At 35.3% G+C, this 18,273-nt stretch overlaps 1 protein-coding gene across 2 annotated transcripts in view; it reads right to left on the bottom strand.

The window, feature by feature from the left end:
- Positions 1-18,273, bottom strand: part of Mbd5 (methyl-CpG binding domain protein 5) — a 355,636-nt gene that overhangs the window by 198,768 nt on the left and 138,595 nt on the right. For both annotated transcript variants that reach the window (XM_060390126.1, XM_060390125.1), the window contains exon 3: positions 14,074-14,221. The gene's annotated coding sequence lies outside the window, so the exon portion shown is untranslated. The remainder of the gene's footprint in view (positions 1-14,073; positions 14,222-18,273) is intronic.

The raw sequence follows: 18,273 nt of genomic DNA, 5'->3' as shown, positions 1-18,273 counted from the left end.
AAGAGCCAGCCACTGAGTTCATGTCAGAGACAGCCCCTGTTCCCCTTATTAGGGAACCACCTTGGACACTGAGTTGTTGGCCATGGGCTACATCTGTGCAGGGGTTCTAGCTTATCTACATGCATGGTCCTTGGTTGGAGTATCAGTCTCAGAAAAGACCCTAATGGCTAGTTTTTGGTTCTGTTGCTCTCTTTGTGGAACTCCTGTCCCCTCCAGGTCTTTTTTTTTTTTTTTTTCAATGCAGTTTATTCAGGAACCTTGAACAATCATCTGACCCTGGGGAAAGCCAGCCCACTTTAAATAGCCTCTGGGTAGCCAACCTCAGCATGCCACGTGGGCAATGCAGATAGGTCCACATACATGGAAGCAAGCCAGATCCTCGGCCTTAGCCAAATGTGGAGTTGTTCGTGACAGAGAGCACTCACCATCGGGAAGGTGGAAGGCGGAAACCAGCTCCATCTTTCAGGCGCGGCATTGCGCAGCTCTCTACAGTTCCCCCTTTTTGTTTTAGACACATCAGGCAAGAGTAGAGGTCTGATCTCTGATATTAGAAATAAATTGGGACTTTGTACTGATGTTCATTTAGGTGTCATCCACCCAAAGAGCATCAGACCGTCCGATACCTTTTTCTCAGAGGCGGGACCTCCCTCCAGGTCTTTCTATCTCCCCTTCTTTCATAAGATTCCCTGCACTCTGCCCAAATTTTTGCTATGAGCTTCAGCATCTGCTTTGATACCCTGCTGGGTAGAGTCTTTCAGAGACCCTCTGTGGTTGGTAGGCTCCTGTCCTGTTCCTGTTTTCTTCCTTTTCCGATGTCTGCCCTGCTTGCCTTTCTGAATGAGGATTGATCATCTTACCTAGGATCCTACTTCTTGTTTAGCTTCTTTAGGTGTACAGGTTTCAGAATGTTTATTCTATATGATATGTCTAATACCCACTTATAATTGAGTATGTACCATGTGTGTCTTTCTGCTTCTGGGATACCTCACTCGGGATGATCTTTTCTAGTTCCCACCATTTGCCTGCAAAGTTCATGATTTCCTTGTTTTTAATTGCTGAGTAGTATTCCATTGTGTAAATGTACCACAATTTCTGCATCCATTCCTCCATTTAGAGATATCTGGGTTATTTTCAGATTCTGGCTATTAGGAATAAAGCTGCTATGAACATGGTTGAGCAAATCTGCTTGTTGTATACTTGAGAAAAATTTGGATATATGACTAGGAGTATATAGCTGAATCCTTAGGTAGCACTATTCCTAATTGTCTGAGATAGTGCCAGATTGATCTCCAAAGTGTTTGTAAAAGTTTACCTTCTCACCAGCATTTGTTCACATCCTCTCCAGCATGTGTTGTCACTCAAGTGTTTGATCTTAGCCATTCTGATGGGTATAAGGTGAAATCTCAGGGGCTTTTTGATTTCCCTGATGACTAAGGATGTTGAACATTTCTTTAAGTGTTTCTCTGCCATTCAATATTCCTCTACTGAGAATTCTCTGTTTAGCTCTGCACTCCAGTTTTTAATTGGATTACTTGATTTGTTGGTGTTTATATTTTTGAGTTCTTTATATATTCCAGATATTAACCCTCTGACAGATATAGGGTTGGTGAGGATCTTTCCCAGTGTGTAGGCTGCCGTTTTGTTCTGATGACAATGTCCTTTGCTTTACAGAAGCTTTTCAGTTTCATGATGTCCCATTTATTGATTATTGATCTTAGAGCTTGTGGTGTTTCCTGTTCTGTTCAGGAAGTTGTCTTCTGTGCAATGAGTTCAAGCTCTTCCCCACTTTTTCTTCTAACACATTTAGTGTGTCTGGTTTTATGTTGAGGTGTTTGATCCACTTGTACTTTAGTTTTGTGCAGGGTGATAAGTATGGGTCTATTTGCAGTTGTCTACATGTAGACATCCATTTAGATCAGCAACATTTGTTGAATATGCATTTTTTTCCATTGTATAGTTTTGGCTTCCTTGTCAAAAATCAAGTGTCTGTAGGTGTGTGGGTTTATGTCTGGATGTTCAATTTGATCCCATTGATCTACCATTCTGTTTCTATCCCAGTAACATGCAGTTTTTAATTCTACTGCTCTGTAGAGCAGCTTGAAGTCAGGGATAGAGACACCACCAGAAGAGCTTTTATTGTATAGGATTGTTTTAGCAATTCTGGGTTTTTTTGTTTTTCCACATGAAGTTGAGAATTGTTCTTTTGAGATCTGTAAAGAATTCTGTTGGTATTTTGATGGGAATTGCATTGAGTATATAGACTGCTTTTGGCAGGATGGCCATTTTTTAAATGTTAATCCTACTGACCCATGAGCATGGGACATCTTTCCATCTATTGATATCTTCTTCAATTTCTTTCTTCAGAGACTTGAAAGTTTTTTCATACAAGTCTTTCAGTTGCTCAGTTAGTGTTAACACCAAGATACTTTATATTATTTGTGGCTGTTGTGAAGTGTGTTGATTCCATAATTTCTTTCTTAGCCCATCTGCCATTTGTGTACAGGAGGTCTACTGATTTTCTGAATTAATTTTGTATCTAGCCACTTTGCTGAAGTTGCTCATATTCTGTAGGAGTTCCTTGGTAAAATTTTTTGGGTCATTTATGTATATTATCATATCTGCAAATAGGGATACTTTTACTTCTTTCCAACTTGTTTTCCTTTGATTTTCTTTAGTTGCATTATTACTCTAGCTAGAACTTAAGGTACTATATTCAAGAGATCATCTTTTTTGAAAATTTTATACATCAATACAATGAAATTTGGCCGTATTCATCTCTATTTTTTCCCTCCAACTCTCCCTCCAGACACTGTAAAAAGGAGTGAGAGGGAGAAGAAAGCCACTATTCCTTGACAATCAGGAGCAAGAAAAATACAGTTTACCATTTGTATTCATCAGAGTGTGCCAAGTCTAGCCAGAAAAAAAAAAAGAGCATCAGATTAGAGAAATTATTTGAACTATCCCTGTTGAGAAACAATATAATCTATTATTTAGAAAATATTCATACTACCAAAAGTACAAGAACTTCATATTTAAACACTTATGTAAACACATGAACACATACTAGAATAAAAATATACATATAGGAATAATGTAACCAATAATTAAAAGATGTCTTTATTGAAAAATACAAAACATTGATTAAGAAGTTGAAGAAAGTTCAAACAAATGGAATGGAATCTCATGCCTAATTAATGGAAAAATTAAGATTGTAAAAATATCCATAGTACTTAAAATATATGGATGTTTAGATTTACTACAGCATTCATCAAAATATCATTAACAGTCTCTATAAAAATAGAAAAGAGAATTGCTGCAATCTTGAGCTCAAACAAAGAATTCTGGAAGAATGCTATCTGATTTCAAAATATTCCAGCAAGCTACAGGAATCTAAACACTATCGTTTTAGCATAAAACATACAAACATATTTTGAGCATTGGACAACTTTCCTAGCTAAATCACTTCTTCTCTTTCTACCCTTCCAACAATCTTAGATCATCTGCAAATTTACATTCCTAGGTATAAACCTGAAGCCCCTGAACCTTCTTTATGAGCCACCTTTGCTGTCTTTCCCTATGTTTACTTCAACCATCCACCATCTTCAAAACCAAAATTTTAATTCCCAGACGTGTAGCCTGAACCTTCTTCATCTTTGTTTGCCCTAACTCCAGATCAGTGGTTTGGTTCCCTGGTCCAAACAGTCAGCTTTACCTGGCTTAGCTCAGATCACACGTCTCCTGCAATGGCCCACATTACGGAAGGCCAGATTATGAAATTAGACAACCACAGAAAGAAGTCAACATGCTGAAGACAAAACAAACACCTCCAAAGAAAAGGGAAACAAAGACCAAACCAACCAAACAAAAAACCCCCAACAAACAACATGAATGACTAAAACAGCATGTTTCCTATCAAAACAGTCAGTCATATAAAAGTTTTCTCCAAGGAGAACTAATTAGATGGCCTACAGGAAACAAAATTTAAAAAGAATTCAAGGTATTGTAGAAAACATGATCAAAAACTTAACTGAACTCCAAGAGCACTGCAATAAATACTTGAATGATGTCAAAGAGAAAATATAAATACATATCTGAAAGAAATAATACAGATAACTCAATATTTGAAAACTAAATTCAACAAAGAGATAAAAACAGTGAAGAGAATGCAAGGTAAAATTGAAAAGTCCCAAGTAGCAGACTTGGGAAAAACAAGGCTAATGAGCCAAGAAGACAGAGTATCAGTATTCAAAAATAATGTAGGGGATCTACATGAAGTAAGCAATGAAAATAAAAAAAATGAAAAAGCACAGGATAAGAGTACCATCAATAGGCCAAATATTTGAATTGCTGGCAGAAAAAAGGGAGAAGATTCCAGAACAATGCCATAGACCAGATCTTCAACAAGATCATAAAAGGAAACCTTTTTAAGCTAATGTACCCATAAAAATGTAAAACGTTTACAGTTTTCCAACTAGATAAAAGCAAAAAAAAAAAAAAAAAATCCAAAGCATAATATAGTCAAAACACCAAACATACAGAACAAGAAAGAAGTATTGAAACTTACTATATATATATATATATATATATATATATATATATATATATATAACAAACGAACAAACAAGCAAACATCATGTATAAAGAAACCCCATCGGAATAATACCCGATTTTTGAATGGAAACTCTAAAACTCAAAAGTTCTAAAAGATCACGACTGCCAAATTAGATTATGATAACCAGCAAAACTATATGTCTTAGTTAATGGCAGGGGTGGGGAAAACTTTCCATGATTTAAAGAGCCACGAAAAATTCACATCAACAACAACAAACCACTAAACATATATGTATTACTCATGTATCCGAAATTCTCAAAAAAGGTGAAATCATAGCTATTATTGAAAAGATGGAAGACAGCAAGTGTGGGAAGAATGTGGAGAAAAGAGAACACCTAAGAAACCATTTGTGAGAATGCAAATGAGTACAACTATTATAGATGAGAATATGTAGATGTCTCAAAAATGAAGAAGATATCAATAAATTCCCCTACTGCGTATACACTAAAAGAAAATGAAATCGGCACACAGAAAATATTTGTTTATATTTATTGAAGCATTATTGCTAATAACCAAGATACCAAAAATACAACTGACCATAAGTAGAAGAAGTTATAAAAAACATGACACACACACATGGAATACTATTAAGCTCCAAAGAGCATAAAATCCTGTCATTTTCAGCATCAGGGAGGACATTATGTTAAGTGAAATAAACCAGACACAAAAAAGAATACTACTGTATAAACTTAATTGTGTGGGATATAAAAAAGACAAACCATACATGTATAAAGGAGAATAGTAGCTGCAGAAGGAATACTTCTAAATCAATAACTACAAAATTACATTTTGGTAGAATGAAAAATTCTTTTGTTCCATTGAGCAGTTACATCACAAGTGAGAACAGTTACATATAGGCCTATGTAATTTTCTAAGTTAATAATTCTGCAGTGTTCTCTTCAAAATAGAGAGAAGAGAGTATTTTGAATGTTTTTACCCTAAAGAAATAGTAAATGTTGTTTGAGGTGAGAGATGTTTTAATTAAATATTATACAGTGTAAAAATGTGCCAAGCATTACGTTACTTCATCATTATGTACAAGTACTTTGTACCAGTTGAAAAAATCTGAGGTTAGTAGAATGTGTTCACCAAGGAAGTTTGTAATAGTTAGAAATAGGGGATCATTTGTAGAAAAGATAAAAGGGAAGTTCTATACAATGTTGACATGGTCGTCCTAGGTTTTGGAACATCCACAGACAAGAAAATTTGATGTTGTTTTCAAAGATAACTATGAGTGAGCTTTGGTATTACCATATATGTTTGTGATCTGACCTTTGTTATATATTTGTACTTGGAGCTTCATACTTTTACAAAGCAAGTTCTAAAGTTTTATCTTTCCTGTAGGATGACAAGAAGAGTAACATGATTTCCAGGAAGGGGGGCTATCTAACTTTCCACGTTTAATGGGACCCTGCCAATGATTCCTGGAGTCATGTAAAAATACTCTCTTTCCTGGGACATCTATTTACGTTTCAAGTCCACGTTCAAGTCATTCCTGAGCACCTGTAAAGTGTCTCTGAAGAGGTGAAATCATATATATAGGACTGTTAAAAATGCTTTCAATACATGCAGACTTCCAGAAGATAAGGTGTTTGCCAGTCTTTTAGTATACTACTACCAGTGCCTACTCATAGTACCTGGTAAGAATCAATACCTAAGTAATGCATGAATTACGAAGGAGTTAATAATAATTCCTAAGTGTATGAAATTATACACTAAGTAAATTTTATTTATAAATCACAACACATTTTTGTTTAATAAAAAATAAATAATATGAAGTACTTTCCATTTCCTGTTGGATATAAAAATTCTTCTATTTACTCTCAGGTAACTTCAGTGTTCTAGTTTTAATAGTAGTGTGTCATAAAACTTCAGTTTCATCTATCCGTTCTTAGTAAAAGAAACAGTAATAGGAATAGTTACTAACCCGTGTTTGGTACCTAACTGTTACAGAACTATATAAACATAGACTATCTCATTCATTCTTCAGAGAAAACTAGTCAGAAAAATATTACCACTATGTTTTATAGATGAGGAATCCCGGAATTTAATAGAGAAATATTGTATTAAAGGTTACAAGATGGTAGAACCTAGACAAACCATCAGGATAAATTTAAAGCAACTGGCTTACTTATGGACAGTTCCTATACTATACGAACATTCATCGTACACAATAGCCTGCTCTCCACGTCCAGGGGTGAGAGAATATTCACCTCTACTTTTCACACTTGCCTAATATTTAGAATGACAGTAGGTGCTTTTAAAAGATCACCTGTAACTCTGATCTATAATTAGAAGCTGGTACCTATAGGCATTCTTCTTGAGGTCTATACTTTCAATGCTGCCCACTCTACATATATCTACATGCTTTTGTTTGTTCTGTAAAGCTTCATACTTCTTTGACGTAATGTCAAATGAGATTAATTTACAGCAATCTTAAAAAAGTCTAGGTGGTACTTTGGTAGTAAGTTTTTCTTCTTCTGTTTTCCTCTGAGACAGGGTCTTATAGTGAAGTCCTGCCTGGCCTGCCTTTTCCTCCTAAGTGCTGGGACAACAAGCTCAGCTTCCTAAGAAATTCCTAATAAATACTGTCAAAGATTGCTAGTGTGAATAAACAACTTTTTAGATGAGAATTTAAATATTTATATTCATCTTTTCTGCCAATTATTGTATAGTTAAAAATGTACAAATACCCAAATTGCTTTATAATTGTAAACCTTTTATTTTAGTTCAACTTAAATTAAAATTGCTCTACTTTCATAAACAAATAGTAAAGATATTTTATATTTTAATAAAATATTAAATTTATAACTCTCATGTGCTATGCAAATAGGCAAATGTTTACTTTTTAGATCATAATTTTAGGTAATATTTATAATATAGCTTTCTACAATTCAAATTAGTGTGTACAACTATACAAGAATAAAGGTAATTCATCTTAAAATGCGTAAGTTAATTTTTTTTCTCTAGAGCTATAGTGATTATAGAAATATTTGAACATTTGATTTGTATAAAGCCAAACCCTGACAGGAAATTATTTTATTTCCTCACATGATACTGCATTTTTATTCTTCAATAACAATAAAATCAATTGGAAAGGCCAGAATTTAATCTGAAATGTTACTGCACATTCTTATTTTCTTGGTAGAAGAGAGTATGTGGAATTTTTGCTGTGCATTGGAGATCAGATTCTTGCCCCAGGTTTACATGATTGATGGGTTTCTATTTGAGCAAGCATAAACGTGAATAGGAACTGTGAAATGTTTATCAGAGACAGAGCTAACGCAACCGTCAACCAGTTTCCCTTTTTATCGTCTCCATGAACTTGCTTCTACTATAGCAAAATGTTTTTGAAACCACATACAACATCTTAATATACAGCTTAAATATAACACAAAGCAACAGACACACACATTCATAACAAAATTCTAACAGACTGTTCAAACACAGATGCTAACAATTCACAAAAAGCCCATCCAATAAACAATTTTTGAAATAACATGTTTGCTCAGGATACAAATCATTCAGTTTTGAGTCAACTAACCTTCTAAGGATAGAATATCTGATTCCATACTGGGTCTTTAATTTTTTTAAAATAATATTCTATACAGACCATATATACATATGCTATTTGTTTTACTAAGCCAGACAATTCTTACGGAATAGTCCAACTGCCTTAAAAGTTAAAAATTTCAATAGACTCATTCATAGATAAGAAAAAAGTCCAGTGGTCCTGGCACTCAAAAAAAAAAAAAAAAAAAAAAGAACATTGTTCAGACCCCTAGTACTGTAATTAGTATTTATTACAATGTTGCTTTTCCAAATGACAATCAAGCAATTGTCAATCTTCCCCACATAGAATTTACTGAAAGTAGAACATCTGGAGGCATAAAGTCACTTCACAGGATCAACTTAACTGATTTGTATTATGGATACCCAGAAGCAGAGTAAAATGGTAAATCCAACCACATAACGTAATTATGGGCATAAAGGGTAGTAGCATTTAGAAGTGCAAACTGAGTTGTAAATATTATGCCCAGGTTTTACATATACTTTAATGTCTAAAGGAAACTGTAAAAGTACAAATGATTATTTTTGTTACATAGAGGGGATACTAATGATCAGAAATCTAAAATAAATCAGTAATAAACAGCGGAGTCAGGAATAAAAGCTAGACCCAATTGATTACGTTCAATTTGAAGTGAGAACAGATACATGAAGTAAACAGGTAAATATAAAAATATAAATACCCAAGGATGCCAATTCTGATAATCATGGAGTGAAGGAAGCCACAATAATTCTTCCAGTAATAACAACAGCAACAACAACAAAAAAAAAAAAACACAAACCTATGTAAAACTATTGAAAAATGAAAAACAAAAGAAAAAACATTCTTGAGGATATCCTGGCAATTAACCAAAGCTAAATAGACTGAAGAAAAAAAAGAGAACACCACTGGGTAAAACCTGTGTTTTCAACCTTAATGAAAATTACTGGACACAAATATACAGCATGGGAATTTAAAGGGCTCAACAAGAGCAGAAAGACAAGAGAGAGTAACAGGGGTAGGCATGACTGAGACACTATATATTTATATATGATGTCATAATTAATATATGCTAACTAAAGCCACAGAAACAGATATTACTTAACCAAAAAACCTTACTTACTGCCCTGTTTGTTAGAAGCATCAGAGGCCAGAACGCAGATAGAGAGAATAAATGTAAGCTGAGAATGGAAGGAGGAAAGAAAGAAGGAAAACAGTGGTGGAAGCTATAAACACTTATGCTGACCCTGCACTGTATGTGATACATATGTATGTGTGCACTGCTTAGGGAGTTTGACCAGAACCCCATGGGAAGTAACAGCATGGCAGCGGAAATAGCAGCTCTCCTTGTAGGAGAAAAAAATAAATTGAAGTCTGAATTTCACTTAACTAAAGCTAATTTGTAAAACCTCTAGCTTTCCACAGAAGTCTTTGAAGGTTCACACGGGAGCCACTCTAGGATCAAGGCAGAGCGTAAACTGATCTATCTTAATAATAATAAAAAAGTCAGCCTCCATTAGGTGAAGTCAGATGGCTAGTGACTCCGCTAAGTTAAGACAACAGCAACTTCTGGTGCAAGGTAACCACATTTAGCCTCAAAAGTAAACCATCCACGTCCAATTCATGAGACAAAAATTCCTAGACATGCAAAAAACAAGACAAACCAAGACAGGAAAACAACCCAAGGTTTACCAAAAAGCAGTTAACAGAAAACCATGAGATTACTGATACAAATACTTCAAGCGGCCTTTACCTAGGAAAATTATCATTGGGAATTTCATCAGGGAAAGAAAAAGTAAGAAAAATCCAAGAGCACTTAAAAATGGTGTTGACAGAGGACTATCGAATGGCAGAGAAACACTTAAAGAAATGCTCCAATGTTGAGAATGCTGTCCCAAGTATCCCTATGTTTCCCTTCCTATCCTCTAATGCTCCATCACACTGAGACCTCCATCATGGGTGTTGCTTATATCCAAGCAGCATTTCTTAGAAAGATGCTCACTCTATTCTATGAGTCTGGCTTATTCATAGCTAGCACTTGCATCAAAGCAGCTGTGTTCTGGCATGAACTAGGTTGCTTGCTCTTTGATCACCTCCCCCTGGTGGGGTAGTCTTACTAGGCCACAGAGAAAGAGAAGCCAGACAGTCCTGATGAGATCTGATAGGTTAGGGTCAGTGGACTAGGGGAGTGGCATAGGGGAGGAAGTGGGAGGGAGGGTGAGACTGGGAAGAGATAAGAAAAGGGGCTACAGCTGGGGTACAAACGTGAATAAATTGCAATTAATAATAATAATAAATTAAAAAAGAAAATTTGTTTAAACCCTAATTAATTTGACCAAATTTTAACATTTTATAGGGTCATTGTTGCATTCAGTGGTTGCTGATTGTGGTGAGTTACATCATCCATAAACCAGTCCTTCATGTAAAGAGGTAAAAGTGTCAAAAAAGGATTAATTTTTTTTATACAATATATTCTGACCATGGTTTTTCCTAATCCTTCACCTCCTCCGTTCTCCCCAATTTCCCACCCATCAATCCCTAAGTCTACTTTCTCTTTAGAAAGCAAGCAAATACTTCAAGAAGCCATTACCTAGGAAAATTATCATTGGGAATTTCATCAGGGAAAGAAAAAGTAAGAAAAATCCAAGAGCACTTAAAAATGGTGTCGTTTTGTTCTGAGGACAGCGTCCTTTGCTTTAGCTCTGCCCTGCAGACTATCAATGCAGATGCTCAGAGTTATGGGCAACCTTTGGGCAGAGTGCAGGGAATCTTAGGAAAGAAGTGGGAAACAGTAAGATCTGGAGAGCACAGGAACTCCACAAGAAGAGCAACAGAACCAAAAAATCTGAGCACAGGGGTCTTTCCTGAGACTGATACTCCAACCAAGGACTATGCATGGAGATAACCTAAGACCCCTGCACAGATGTAGCCCATAGCAGTTCAGTATCCAAGTGGGTTCCATTGTAATAGGAACAGGGACTGTCTCTGACATGAACTGATTGGCCTGCTCTTTAATTACCTCCCCCTGAGGGGGAAGCAGCATTACCAGGCCCCAGAAGAAGACAATGCAGCCACTCCTGATGAGACCTAATTGACTAGGATCAGAAGGAAGGAAAAGAAGACCTCTCCTCTCAGTGGACTTGGGGAGGGGCATGCATGCAGAGGGTGGAGGAAGGGAAGGATTGGGATGGGAGGAGGGACAGAAACACAGGAGGGATACAAAGGGAATAAAATGTAATTAATAAAGAAAAAGTGTAAAAATAAATTAAAAAAAAGATTCCCATTGAGATATTTCAGTGGGAGCAAATTTATCAGTATAATAGACATAAGATGTAAAATAAATTATTTGTTACAAGAGCAGAGCTTATAAGAATAGCTATTGTTCATCAAATCACAGAAGTAGAAAAATTACAACATCTACTGATTGAAATGTGTTAGGCAATTGTTAAATACCTATTACTTACATACCTATCATATTTAATCCTCAAAATTACATTATTATTTGTACTCAAATTTTAAAGCTAAATAAGGTGGGGTTCAAAGAAAGTTAGTACTTTTCACAAGGCCACACACTAATGGGTATTACAGTTGAGGTTAATTGGTCAGCCTCAATCTGCTCTAATAATTTCTGTGTAAATATTCTAACTGTCCTTTTACTTTGTAAAAGTTTACACTACCATGAATTGCAACAAATCCTAAAGTCATGGGAGATGAGTGAGATACAACATTGAATTACAGTCTAAGTATCTTCTTTGGCTTATTAATGATGTAGTCATAAATAGAATGATAGTAATCAAGAACAAGGGGGTGGATTCCTAATACTATTGGGAAAACATGAATTAGAGCCATTTGACACTGCTATGTTATAGTGGCTAAAGAATAATTAAAACTGAACCAGTGGGGTGTCTCAGCTGGCACAGAAACGTAAGTAATATTTCGGGGCTGACATGGTGGAAGGAGACAATCAACTCTTGCAGTTTGTCTTCTGACATCCCCAAGTGCACCATGCACACATATAGCCCACCCTCACACAAGTGAATGTAAACCAAAAATAATAAGAAGTGCTTGAACCAAGGTATGGCATATAGATGTTAAAAAGTTATTTTCCCGTGGTAGCTCAGTAACCAAGTAGTTTTCCAAAGTAAGGGGAACAAGGGCTATTTCTAACAGGATCTCAAGGACAGGCTCTTTGACCTCCCCCTGCCCCCAGGGGAGGAGCAGTCCTGTTAGGCCACAGAGGAGGACTTTTCAGCCAGCCCTGAAGATACCTGATAAAACAGGGTCAAATGAAAGGGGAGGAGGTCCCCCCCTATCAGTGGACTTGGAAAGGGGCAGGGAGGAGACCAGGGAGGGAGTGTGGGGTTGGGGAGGGAATGAGGGAGTGGGATACAGCTGGGACACAGAATTAACAAAATGTAACTAATAAGAAAAATAAAATTAAAAAAAATTTATCCTGACACAAGTCAAAGTTAAGATAAAATAAATAACTTAGTTCAAAAAAAAAGTTATTTTCAACAGAATTTTGATGGGCTGTTATTGGAGGAACTTAGCCTATAAAAGTATTTATCTGTTAAAAATTAAGTCAAGTTCTAATCTTTTTTAAAAATACTAAGTGGCTGGCTATAGCAAACTAAGAAAAGATATAAAATTCTATAGCAAAAAAAAAAAATTGAAATGGTGACTTAGCAAGGTATTTAAAGGTTAAGCAAGCGTGTTTTCCTCGAACATCTGGTGGATGGGTGCATGTGGCTCTTCTCAAACACAAGGCAGCGTCTCCAGGAGCTCCTCAGTTCAGGTATGTTTTTGTCAGAAGTGTAGTGATCACATACCAGCACAACTGCTGTCACCGTGTGGCAAGGGCAGTGCACCTGCCTGGGAGTTGGTGATCAGGATTTCATGTCCCCAAAGTTTCCCAGTTAATCACAAGAATTGATTTTGTTTTTCATTTTAAAAGGAAACCTCTGGGCTCCATCCTGTTTTGTTTTTTTTTTTTTTTTTTTTATTATTATTCAAACATTTATGGTCTCCCTTAGTTACAGAAAGCATTCCTCCAGGCATATCAGGGAATATGTATTTTTTGAAGGCGCTGGGCCTATGAGCTGAATTAAAACTAAAAAATTCAAAGCCTGACTACAATTTTTCTACTTGAAACTTTCTTATTTCCTTACATTTAAAAAAGGTTATTTTTTTTTAATTTCACCTTATTTTCATCTACTTGGGTTTTTATATTTCATGAATGTGGAAAATGTGGAAAAATGCATATATATATATTTAAATAAAGAACTGTTATCAGTTTCTATCTAGGTGAACTTTCTGTCAATGGCAAGATACTTACTTTCAGTTTTGAGGAGGACAGACTGGTCTACAACCCTAACTCTGTGAACAATAGCATTTGCCAGAAAAGCACCTGGAAGCTCAATAAAACCTTTTGATGCAGTATGCTAATAAAATAAAATGCTGAGAGGGATATAATGTGATGACCTTCCAAGACTCTCTTGAATATTTGTTAAAAATAAGAGAAAAAAATGCAGAAGTTATTGAAGTTAGTAAATAAATGGTACAAATAACTTTAAAATGAAGAAAAAATAATTAAGCCTCAAAATATATTTAGTATTTTCAGTTATATGTGTCCAAGATAGATATAACCGACTCATTATCAAATGTAGTTAATTTCTGTTATTTAAATCCTCATTTTGTATCTATGGATTTAATGTTTCTTTAGTCTATGTAAAACTGTAAGTAGGGGGATAAACACCATAACATAATTTCCAACACAGAGCAGTGCTTAAAGAAAAGAAGTGAAAAGACAACAGACATGGTAACAAGAACTCCTATTCACTAAAACCCAATATAATCCTACTTGATTTATGTAGTTAAAAAACAAAACTCATTCCATAAATATTTCATTGCTTGCCTCCAAAAAATTGTTGACATCCTCTGTGGCCATCTGCCAAGGTGGGCCTTCTTCTGTGTTTGATGGAATTAGTTGAGTTTCAGGGTTCTGTGGACTGATGGAAGAAAATATTCTGTGCTCTTGATTTCTTGTAATTATTTCCTTGGTTCTGTAAAAAGGCAAACAAGAGTAAATTTACCAACTTTGAGCAGTTATTCTATATGTATTAAGATTTATATTCAATAAAAGGTAAACTTTTTAGGATTTTGATTAGAATCCTATAATTTTGACTTTTAAACACAGATGATGTGCTAATACTATGAGTAATATGGGGCTGCGTAAGTCAGGTGACATGACTCTTTTGTCTTACACTCAGAGAAACGATCTCCATCAACCTCCACTTGGATCCAAGTTCAACTCAGTCCAAACTGGATCAGACCTACTGCTGCTTTCACTCAGATGCTTGGGCAAAACCTAAATGCTTACTGAGGTAAGCCAGTGAACAGTTTTTGTTTTATAGAAGCTCCCTTTATTTATACATTTTCATTACTTATAATAAAAATGAATGGTAGACTATCTTGTATAAGCTTTTACAAGGATCTAATTGGTGGAGCTGAGATATGAAACTGTTCAGATCTGGTTTTAGAGTCTGTATTTTTACAGTTATGTTTCAGTCTCATTGGACCATACTGGCTAGATTATCTGATATTTACTTATCTATAAATATGACAATGATATATATTTAAATTTATAGTTTACAAAACTGTCAAAGGACAAAGTTACCATAAAGTTGGGGTAGAATATTTTTATCTTGAGAAAACAGTAAATATAAAATATATTACATTCTTTTTAAAAATTTTTTGACTTTTGTTTGTTTTTTTAAATTTATTTTTATTTATATATCTATTCATTACAATTTATTCACTTTGTATCCCTGCTGCAGGCCCCTCCCTTGTCCCCCCTGAGTCCCATCCACCCTCCCTCTTCTCCTCCTATGCCCTTTCCCTAGTCCCCTAATAGGGGAGAACCTCCTCCCCTTCTATCAGACCCTAGCTTATTAGGTCTCATCAAGGCTGGCTGCATCATCTTTCTCTGTGAGTAGCTAACAAATATATATGAGTCCGAGATCCTGAATTAAGTTATTGTAATGAAGAAGATGGCTTTGGGAAAGGAGAAAACACTGTAATTGGCAAGGCAGAGTGAGAAGGCAATTCTGATCAATGTCTTTGAGTTGACTACACTGCTTTCTGTAGAATGGCTTTGTGGAACTTGGGTAGAGTTTATTATAAAAATACCTAAAGAGATTTTTATCCGTTGATTAGATCTTGACTCATACAGTTGCACTTTTGCATAGAAAGGCTGTGAAAATGAACAAAACTTAGAAAAATTAATTCACCTGCATCCAGTCAGGAGTATTAGGTTTTTATTTTTCTTAAAATATTTTTAATTATGAATATTAGCAGCAAGCCTTAGTATACTGATACTACTGATACATGAATTGAATTTTACAAAAATAACTTTAACAGAACTGTAGGGCAAGCACAATGACAACACTTCATCATAAGTTTCCGTATTACTTTTGTACCTGACAAATGGAGGAAAAGAGCAATTTGTCATGTATATTACATTCTTAGACTCATTCACAGCAACAGATATTTTGGGATTTCTTCTAAAATTACCCAAATGCTGGCTCTCAATGCTAACAGGGCAATTCACAAATCTACTACTGGTCCTGGACAGGAGATTAAGTTTTGTTTAAAATATTACAATAACAATAATATGTTTGTTGTGTGATCTTTAACTTATATCCAGCCTTTCATAGATACATAGAAACAATTCAGATAAGTGATCCAAGTTGTACTAAAAAAGTAATCATATGTATTTTTGAAAAACTACCAAAAGATAATTGATTTTTAGCTAAGAGAAATAGTTCTATAGAGTATGCTCCTTCATTAGCAGCCCATCAAATTTCTGTTGAAAATTTCTTTGTTAATTTGTCAATGTGTTACATCTTGCTTCAGTTATTCTTTGTTATCTTTGGTTTACATTAATTTGTTAGTGGGATAGTACATGTGTGCCATGGTGCACATATGGTTGTCAGAGGACAAATTGTGGGAGTTGATTCTCTCCTTCCAGCATGGGGGTCCCAGGGCTCCAACTCAGGTCCTAAGTCTTTGCAGCATGTTTTCACCAGCTGAGATACCCCACTGGTTCATTTTAATTAATATTAAGCCACTATAATATACCAGTGTTAAATGACTTTAATTCATGTTTCCCCCACAATATTGAGAACCCACCCCTTGTTCTTGATTAATTTTGTTTTATTTATGACTATATCATTAATAAGTTGAAGAAGATGCTTAGATTATAATTTGAAGTCTTATTTATCTCCATAATTTTAGGATTATGTGCAATTTATAGTAGTTGTTGCAGGACATTTCATCAGACTGTAAACCCTGAGATTGTGAACTGTAAAAATCTGTTTCTAATTGTGGTATGGCTCAGTCTTTGATCCTAGAGCTTGCTGTTTATTCTAAACAAGTACTTGTGGTGTGGCTCAGCCCTAGCACACACCTTTAATTCAAGAGCTTTCTATAAACAGAATTAAATAAAGTTAACCCTAGGTCAAGAGTTGAAGCAAGCAACCAGCTGGCAGGGATTAAACAGAAAGAAGGGACATTGAGAGAAGGGTAGACAGCCTGGAGAAGAAGAGCTTTTTCCTTCTAAGACATGAGCTGAATAGGAGGGCTTTTTTCTGTTGGGATGTAAGCTGAGAAGGAAGGTCAGCTGGGTGCTTTCTCTGCTTCTCTGAGCTAGCAGGCTTTTACCCCAGCATCTCCTCCTAAGTCTCCATTGGTAAAATTAAACGTTTGGTATTTTGTAATTATAACAAGTAATGGTCAGAGTAAATTAAGAAAAGATGTAAATAATGTATAAAGTAAAATTCTAAGGAAAACGACTTAGAAACAGTGACTTAGTGGAGTGTTTAAAGGATAAACAAATATGCTCCTGCTCTGCTGAACTGCTAGATGGATGGTTCCTGGCAGCTCACAAGGTTCTGGTGTATTTGTTAGAAGGTAGCCATGGAGATGAGCTCTTCACAATCAAATGAAGCTCAGTGACTGCATAGGGGCACTGTTTAGAACTGGAAAGCAAGGACAGTGCATCTGCTTTGGCATTGCTGATCAGGATCTGATGTCCTGAGAGTTCACCAAGAACTATAGAATATTTTCAAATATGATACATATATGATATGATGACAAAATATATTTAGATTACAGAAAGTAAAAATAAGCAGATTTGTACAACTACCTAGATGAACCCATGTACTCACACACCATATACACCCTCACATCCTCCTTCCCTCTCATCATCCCTTGCCTTTCTCACCCTCCAGACACTCTGCATATTTTAACACTGAGAACAATTTTCAAATGTTTGGTAGGGTGGCACCCTATCAGTTTGTCACACAGGAGTCTGCCCCATTTCAGGCCTATTGTTTAGGAATACCAACCCAAAAAACTCAGAGGAAAAGTCACCTTTGTTCCACTGCAGAGATGAATGGTAATATATTTTTCTTTAAAGTAAAATTTTACTTATTAAAGTAATTCATGCCAATGGTGAAAATAAAAGAAAAATGTTTCACTTCCTTTTCCCACAGAGAAATAACACAAATGCATTCTTGTATGGCTCATTCCACACATTTTATCCACCTGTCTTCTAAACTTTTGGGGACAGATTACTTAGTAATTCAGAGTTTCTCAAATCTGAGAAAGGAGCTTTGATATAGTAGTTATATAATAACGAATACCAAACAATGTCAGGCAGCAATTCATAATTAGCATTTCTACAGTTGGTATTTAGCCTCTGATTCTGCTTAAAATTCACTGTAATATCAAAGTGCTCTTAGTATTTCCATTTTAGGTTTTGGCTATAAGAGAGTTAACAGAAAAGGAAATTTTATATTTCAAACCTGCTGTGCCTTCAGAATGGCTATGATAGACCTACATGAACTAGATCCATGGAACCACAATATATTATACAATATATTTTATATTTTAGATACAATGAAAATTATAATCTTAAAAATACATATAATCATATATTTATTTATTTATTGAGCTGCTTCACTGTGAATGGGACATAACCTTGTCTTCAGTCCTAATGTTAACACACTCAATGATTGAAAGCTATAGAGAATGGTAGTTTTAATTCCTCAGT

This window comes from Meriones unguiculatus, chromosome 8 (assembly GCF_030254825.1).
Source record: "Meriones unguiculatus strain TT.TT164.6M chromosome 8, Bangor_MerUng_6.1, whole genome shotgun sequence".
Classification (NCBI taxonomy): domain Eukaryota; kingdom Metazoa; phylum Chordata; class Mammalia; order Rodentia; family Muridae; genus Meriones; species Meriones unguiculatus.
Note: the sequence above shows the minus strand (reverse complement) of the source record. Positions and strands in the feature narration are given on the sequence as shown.